Source organism: Manacus vitellinus, unplaced genomic scaffold (genome assembly GCF_001715985.3).
Source record: "Manacus vitellinus isolate BGI_N305 unplaced genomic scaffold, ASM171598v3 scaffold_0_pilon, whole genome shotgun sequence".
In the NCBI taxonomy this organism is placed as follows: Eukaryota; Metazoa; Chordata; class Aves; order Passeriformes; family Pipridae; genus Manacus; species Manacus vitellinus.
This window is the reverse complement of record NW_021938789.1, coordinates 40825927-40833995: the sequence shown is the minus strand read 5'-3', so window position 1 is coordinate 40833995 and position 8069 is coordinate 40825927. Positions and strand designations below refer to the sequence as shown.

Sequence of the window (8069 nt, the reverse complement as noted above, 5' to 3'; positions counted from 1 at the left end):
AAGAAAAGCAAGACCTTTTACCACAGGAATGCACCTAGCTTTCTACAGCTTGCAACTGAGACTCGCTTGTTCTCTTTAGTTTTTGGTGTTAGGATGCTTGATTGCAAACTTAGCCCTTTCTGTTACTTAGTTCATAATTAAATGTCTCTGTTTCTTTTCTTGTCGCTTTGTTTGTTTGCTCCTTTCAAGTAGGCTCTTCCTTCCTTTTGTCACAACAGACCTTACAGACTTTGCACTTGGGGACTTCCACTGATCAAATCCATAAACCTACACATGCAAGAGTCAGTGTAATAATCCGATTAGCAAGTAGTTTTAACAGACCCATAATTTCTGTTATGGATAAAAAAGGTCCCTGTTTTCCTGCTGAGGTGACTGGTTTATTTTTGCCTTGTTCTTAGTTATGGCACAAGGCTCACATATGCCTCTCATTCTGCTGCTGCTGAAAATATGTTCTCACAGTGTTAGCCTGCCACAGCTTTTCAGCTGTAGAGCCCCTTCGAGGGCTGGGAATTTTGTTTCTCATCTCCTCCTCTCCGTACTGTTGTCAATTTCTCCTCTTTCTGTGCTCTTTTGGTGGGAATCTGATTTGATTTCACCCTGTGGCCACAATGTTGGCCATGCCTGGGGGAGAGCTGCCACGTGAAAATTGAAAATCAGCAGATTTCAGCAAGAAGTGTGCTTACAAAGGCTCTGCCCTCTGAGGGAGGGGGCTGAGTCCAGACTAACATTGAATTGTTGTGATTCCATGCCCTGTTTTGACTTCCTGCTGCTGTACTAACAAATACTAATTAGGGATCCTTGACAAACTAAGGCAGTAAGAACTACTGCACAAGTGCCTTACAGAAAGCACTGACCCTATCTGTCAGTAGCCAGTGGTGCACACTGGCTGCTGCGAGGTCCTGTTCATTGCCCCCTTCCTCAGGGCTCTCACCGTACAGTAGTAAGTTGCGCTTTGAAGGAGCACAAAGTATGTAATTGCTTTTCCATTCAGAGAGGTGACAAAGCCACAGCAGAAAGTCAGCTGTCCCTCATAAAACAGGCACTTCCTCTTCTACCCTTGCTATCAAATCTACAGACTGCTCTAGGATGGCACAGGTCCTTTAAAAATGGCTTCACAGCCCTGCAATCCCTTGCAAGTGCAGCAGTGTTAATAACTGCCTGGTGTGTGTGAGTCTGTTTCGAGCTCTTCCCTATGTACTTGTGCAGATGCATATAACCAAATTTGATTAAAAAAAAATAAATTAGGAGTTTTACTGTGAGGCTGAATATGGTTAAAAAGTTGTGCATTCTGTCTCTTCAGAAGCTGCCCACCAAGGATTGATGGGCTGTTTGGGGTTCCCCATATGCTGCCTAGGAGACCAGGATCAGGATGATGCTGCAAGAGCGAAATGGGTGGCAGGGGGTTACCAAAAGTTACTTTTGAAAATGAATGGATGCGTGAGGAGTCCCCTGAAAAGTTGCTGGTGCAGAATCACCCCTAAGACACCAGTTAGGCAGAGGGACAGCAGTTTTTGAACCAGTTTCACAAGGTGTCCTGAAAGCAAGATGTAGCTGTATTTAATCCACCAGGCAAAGAGGAATACCTCCAGTGAATAAGGAACGCCCTTTTTTTCTTTTTTTTATTTTTTCCTTGTGTGTGTGACTGTGTGTTAGCTGGACACTTTGGATTTATTTTTTTTTTATTTCTTTTAAAGCTGTGAATAATCTGTTTTTTTTTCAAACAAAGTACTCTGCTGCTTCTCAGCAGAGATTTTGAATCCCTGCTTCTGCATTTATTTCTACAACTCCATGTGTTTGCTGGTCCTCTCAGCCCCTTCAGGAAAGGAGGAGTTGAGAGTCCAATGCTGCATCATACAAACAGTGTAACTTGATATGAGGGAAGAAGTCTGAAGAGGGCATAAATGAAGGTAGGAACCACCTGAGGAGAATTCAGCCTTGGAAGATGTTAGACATAACAGAGGATTGACATTAAGGATGCCCAACCCATGGACTTAGGAAGTAAAACTGCTCTGTGATCCTCTCATAGATACAAGACAGGTGGCAGGATCAGAACTGCAGGGGACCAGGGCAAGTGATGTCAGTGAGCAAGCAGGAAACACCACTGATGTTTCATTTGCGGATGGGAGGAAGGGGAGCACTGTGGTTCTGTGGTTTTTGAGAATATGGGCACTGTGTCCCTATCAGTTGACATAGGAGTAGTATTTGAAGGTGCTTGGAACATCAACTATAGTTTTTAGCTGAGCTGAGCTCTGTTTAGAGCTGTTGCTGCACTAAACCTGAACTGGCACTGATGTACCAATGGCATCGCATGCTCATCTCCCATTCCAGGGGCCAAGCCTGTAGGTGGTGGTGGGACTGTGCTAGTTCTATCAGGATCTGAAGCTTCCTCTCCACCTGAAGAGGCTTTCCTGAGTTCTTGCCCAGATTGTGCTGTTTTGATTTCCACAGTGCAAGACATGCTGAAGGTCTCAACATTTTAGCCAGACAACTGGAAGTGCACACAGCCTCCTTCCTGCAGGAATAGAGCACTCAGCTGAAGTGCCTACATGAGCCTTGTTTTTCAGGAAGAGGCTTTATAGCCTTCTGTAGCAGGAAATAGGCAGCATTGACCTCAAGGCAGTTGAGTCATCCGACCCTGTGAAGGTTGATTTTTCCCTGGGAAGCTTGTCCCGTTTCTTGAGGAAGGCCTGTGAGTAACAGCGATCACGCGCATGGTGGATGCAGGTGGTGTGGCTGACGCAGCACAGCGGCACAGATACACGAGGTGTGCAAAGGCTGAACTGCAGACTTTGGTGCTCCAAAGTGCTTCCATACCACTGCTGAGGGGCTCCATGAGCCAAGAGAACGTCCAGCAGGCATTAGTTTGGCACTTAACAGCAGTGGAGGGTTTTAAATGTTGTTCACCGCCTTTTAAGTTTCTGGATCAGTATAATCCCAGCAGATAGCATCCATTCTGTGTTGGCTTTCCTGATTTGGCCCCACAGGCTGTTGTCAATTACACAGAAGTAGTGAATTAACAACAAGCCCTATGGGCAGGTAGGTTGGGTTTGTGGTATGGAAAAAAGCTGTCTATAATGTGGAGGTGCAAAGGTTAGAATAACTGCTGTGCTGCATGGTATGGGCTTGAATTGATTGCCATTCCTTAGACCTGGGCACCAGGAGTTCCTGGCTGGCATGGGGAGCAAGGACACTACTCTCTTTTGTAAAGCTTTGTGTAATACTGAACAGGATCAATCTCCTTAATATCTTATGAGTCAGGCCTTTGAGAAGAGAGACTGTGTTGAGCTAGCAGTGTGGTGGGGTCTACACAAAAACTACTGATCATGCTGAAGGGTTGTTTTGTAGGGTTTTTTTACCCAATTCTGTGCCCTTTGCTTTGTGCAGAGCTATTTCTACAACTGAAATGAGTTGTCTGGGCTGTCAGTCACTGAGAATTTGAGGCTGAGACCAAGTGTCTTCTTTGTCCCTTGCACCTGAAAGACAGTAGATTGAGATTGGATGACTGGGTGACAGATAGGAAGGGAAAAACAAAAGGAGACTGGGAATCCAAGAGTGGAACATCAGGGGATGTGTGAACCAACATAGCCCTCTCCACAGAGTGACATCTGTTAATGGCCTCGTAGGTGGTAATGTCGGTACAAATGTTTATGTTTCAGCAGATCTAGTAGCTTCTCATGAAATGAAAGAATGGAGATCTTTCACTCTGGAGTTGTGTATAGTCTTGACAGCTGAATCCAAATTCTGGCTTGAAAACACTACAGTTGACCACAATCCAATTAATTTCTGTAACAGCCTAAGGTACCTTTTAATAATTGACCTCATTTTTACAGAATCAAAATAGTTTAGGTTGAAAGGGACATCAGGAGATCATCTGGTCTAGCCACCTGCTCAAAATGCAAATAACTGTTGTTTTATGATACTAGGATAAACCAAAAATCCATTTCAAGAAATGAGCAAATGTTACCAGTTTCCTTCAGCCTACAGTTTGACAGTGATGAGTGGTGGGGAGTCAGCGTTTATAGGGGGAAACATTTAGGTAGTCTTATGAGCAGGTATTATTATTATGAGATGTGTTAAAGTACTTGCCTAGCTTTTAGATCTGGGAAACTGAACCAGATTGTAATTATCTTCCACACAGCACAGACAGAATTATTAATCACTGTACTCTAATATGGCCAAAGCTACGGTCATGACTCCAGTGACACTGCAGCTGGGGCTTTGGACACGTTGAGCTGTGTGGTGTTGTGAGAGTTTAATTGAACAGCATACTGCTTGGTGCACAAATAGGACCTTGCATTAAGTTTACAGGTTAAAAACTAGGAAAATGCTGTATTTCACTTCTAAGTTGAAGTTACTTTTTGCAGAAACTTACTCTGACATTTATGAAAATACTTTTTAGGAGAGAAATTCATTTTCACTTGGAAGGATTTCAAGAGAAACTGTTAAAGAAGTAATTTTTCCATATAGAAGTTTGCTAAGTGGAGAAAGAATATGAATAGGGAAAATTTAACTCCTGGACATACTTCTTTTCCTTCTGCTACCTTCCCACATATTCAAGCTCATAATGTCCCTGTGGCAACTCTGAAATATGTATAAATAGAAAAGAAATTCTAAATTAACCAGCTGCATATGCTTGTCCTCACTTTTAATTCTGCAGTCACATTGAAAAGTGCATTCCACAGTTTGTGTTTTCCCTTTTTTATTGCTGTCTCTTACAAATCCCATTCTTCCTTGCAAGTTCTTTCTGTGCACATGTCACAGGCATTCATCGCCTTGTCACTTGGAGTGGCACTCATCTCAAAAAATGTTGCAGTCTGCAATCTCCTTTTGTGAAAGCCACCGTAGGTCCCTCTGTAGGCAGTGAAGCCGGGAAGACCGTTCAGGGGACCAAACACAGGTTGGAGTAGGTTGAACTGTGCTCTGAATGCCTTTGCTTAGGTCTCCATGGCTCGTAAAAGGGATGCAGGGGATGCAGGGTGGTGTCCTCGCAAAAAGAGATCTGTGTGGTAATTTCCTCCATGTGGTGATGCATGTGGCTTTATGAATGTTTAACCAGGTTGCTCAGTGTCCTTACTCCATTCACAGTAGCTGGTTCAGCCCCTAAAGACGTCTTCAGTCATGAAGCCGGCATTCCCAGGAGGGACAGTTAACTCATCCGGCGTAGCTGCGTAGCTGCAGTCTCTGGTGGCTATCCGAGCTCTCTGCGCTAAACACAAAGCTAGTCAGCAGCATGTGATTACTGATTTCCTTTAATCAGTGAGTGCTGCTTGGGCTACAACATCCCAATGGAATTACATTAGAGGTTTCCTCTCTAAGTATTGTGCCTTTCAAAATTGCTTTCCAACAGCATACTGAATGGTCTAATCAGGGAAGGGAATTTTAGCAAGCCGTCAGTCATCAATAGCATCCTGCTCTTAAGCCGAGGTAATGATCGCTTCTTTAAACGTGCCTGCATTTTCCTCAAGAGCACGCGGGTCTGATCCTTGAATGCAGGTACGTATCTGTGCTCAACTACCCTCATCATGTGCAGCCACACCAGTTGAACGGCATGTTTATAGAAACTGTCCTTAAAGAGCGATTGCCTCTTGAAGGAGCATAGCTCATGGAAGAGGAGTGGGACTGTCTCCAGCCGGCCCTGGGAGACGATGCTGAGAGCATATTGAAAAGCTGTCTTCAGCAAAAGCTTGCCAGTTTAACAACTCTGTTCACTGTTCCTATTGCACAGTGGGCTCTTTGACGCAACAGAAAGAGCTGCTTTTTTTTCTTTTTTTTTTTTTTCCTTCTTTTTTTTTTTTTTTTTTGCTTCCTCTTAAATCCGCCTGGCCAATTTAAAGCTTGTGGATATTTCTTCCCCCTCGGGGACAGCTTATGTGAGGATTTTCTTTTTTAACAGTTCATTCTGTTAAACCATTTTTTTTTCTTGTTTGCTGTTAGAAAATGTTGGAGCTGAACACAAGGCTTTCATTGCAGGTCAGTGATTGAACTCTTGACCAAAGCATTTAACATTTGAGTGTCGCTCTAGCAAGCACTGTAGTTTGGGAGGAAAAAAGCAAGTTAACAAGGTTGTATCCTGTGAGCCCATGTGTGGCTGCTACTGGAATAGGAATTTTTTCAGGTCTTCAGTGACGGAGTCCTGTGCAGATGAATTTACACTCTTTCTTTTGTAGACAAATATACCAAATTAATATTTTAGTGAGAACTGAGGTGATGTCACAGTTATATCTATATTATTTAATTAATGAATGCCTCTACTCCCTCAAAATGCAATAAACCTTACTGTGAATTTCAAATATAAAGTTTTTGCCTTTTTATTTTGCAAGGATTGTCTTTTCGACTTTTATTTTTTTTTTTCACTTCTTTTCTGCACACTTTACTAGGAAGCATGTTATTCTTGGGCACATGCTATCTGCAGGAAAGATAGTTATTTGCTATTTTGTCTTACTTCTTAGACTGCTATCAAGGGAACTAAGAAAGGATGTAGGCATATTGTTAATGTCTCTCTTCAAGCTGTATTTGAGGTAAGGCAATTTTCTATCCTTATCTCTGAAATTAGAAACTGGAATAGATGCAGTATTTCTTTCCTTTTTAGTTACTAAGATTATCCTGTTGCTATTTGTTTATCTTATTGATAAAATGTGTACATACTTGTCACAAAGCTGTTCCTTGTCTATGTGATACTTAAAATCCTGTATTTTTATTTCAACAATATCTACTACATATCTTCATGTTTCATTTTTGTAATTGCTTTGATTTTCTGCTCTATCCCATTGAGTATGGGAGTGAGTGTATTTCTTGCCCTGTCTAGGCAATTCTTATGCAAACTTTGCAAACTGAGTTTCAAATTGTTTCCAGTGTGAATCACTTTCTTTGTAAGACAGTGGCTTTTATGGTAATGTATAACTTGAGTAACATTGTTTTCAAACATATACAATGCATTTTTGTGTATTCTTTTTTAACAGCAGTTCAAATAAAACAGACAAATAATTATTCATATCTGACTGTTTACTCCCTTCTCCACTTACTGTTGCCTGTTGTGGGAAGTATATAGCTTTGGAAGATTGAATCATTATTTATGAATATCAGTATAGATGAAAGGTGTCACTACAACATTAGCCAGTGCAACTGCATTGAAAATGGAATTTGTACGGGATACCACTGCTGGTGAGTTATGATTAGAGCCTGGGGAATTAGAAAATACTGTTTCTTGTTCATATTTATTTTTCATCAATTTAAGAACTTGCCATTCAAGGGAGGTTAATTTTTCTTTTACTGTTTTCTGCAGCAAGGTTACAGTTTTTATAATTCAAGATTTTTGCATGTGCTTTTTATAATTTTATCTTTATTTAAATCAATCCATCTGAGTCTTTGTGGCATCTCTGACAAGGGAAGGTGTGTTTTAAGGCAGACATGATTGTTTTTGTATTATAAATCCATACCCCATCACAGTGCAAATACACAGCTTATATCTGCGCCCTGTTTTCTACTGTCAAAAAACCCGAACTTATTCCCTACTGCTGAAGTTTTCTCTAGTTGAATGTGCCTTAAAAACCTTAAAATTAAGCAGTATAATAAAGTAAGGCAGTCTTTATATAGCATGTTCTCTGAATCTTTTTCTCAAAAAATTAGATACATATCATCTCTGATCCAGCATCACTGCTAGAGGGTGTATTGGGCTCTATTCCTTCCCTTCTGATCTCTAGTTTGTGAGGCAGTCAGTCCTGCTATTCAAAAAGAATCTTACGAGAATCACACTATGGTGTGTTGACATTTCTACAGACATTACTTTACCAGGAAACATGAATGGGTAAGGAGGATAAGTGATATGGGTGTCTTGGTGTGTTCTTTGTGATCCTTGGAGTTGAAGCAATATCTTTCTGGATTCCATCCTTCTTGCTTCCAAATGGTTACTGGAAGGTATTTGTTTCTCCTGATGTTTGTGGTGTCAGATTTCTACCTAGTCAATGTAGTGGAGCTCATGGCTTGCTGTATTTCTCCTTGCGTGCCCTGAACAGTGTCAGGTTAACTGGGTGCTTGTTCTGTTGTGCTGGTGACCTGGTCTGTTGCCACTG

General features: G+C 41.6%; 1 protein-coding gene across 1 annotated transcript in view; it reads left to right on the top strand.

The window, feature by feature from the left end:
* The first annotated feature begins 5862 nt into the window (after positions 1-5862).
* CSGALNACT1 (chondroitin sulfate N-acetylgalactosaminyltransferase 1) overlaps positions 5863-8069 on the top strand; it is a 42891-nt gene continuing 40684 nt past the window's right edge. Inside the window, exon 1 of the mRNA XM_018072126.2 lies at positions 5863-5970. The gene's annotated coding sequence lies outside the window, so the exon portion shown is untranslated. The remainder of the gene's footprint in view (positions 5971-8069) is intronic.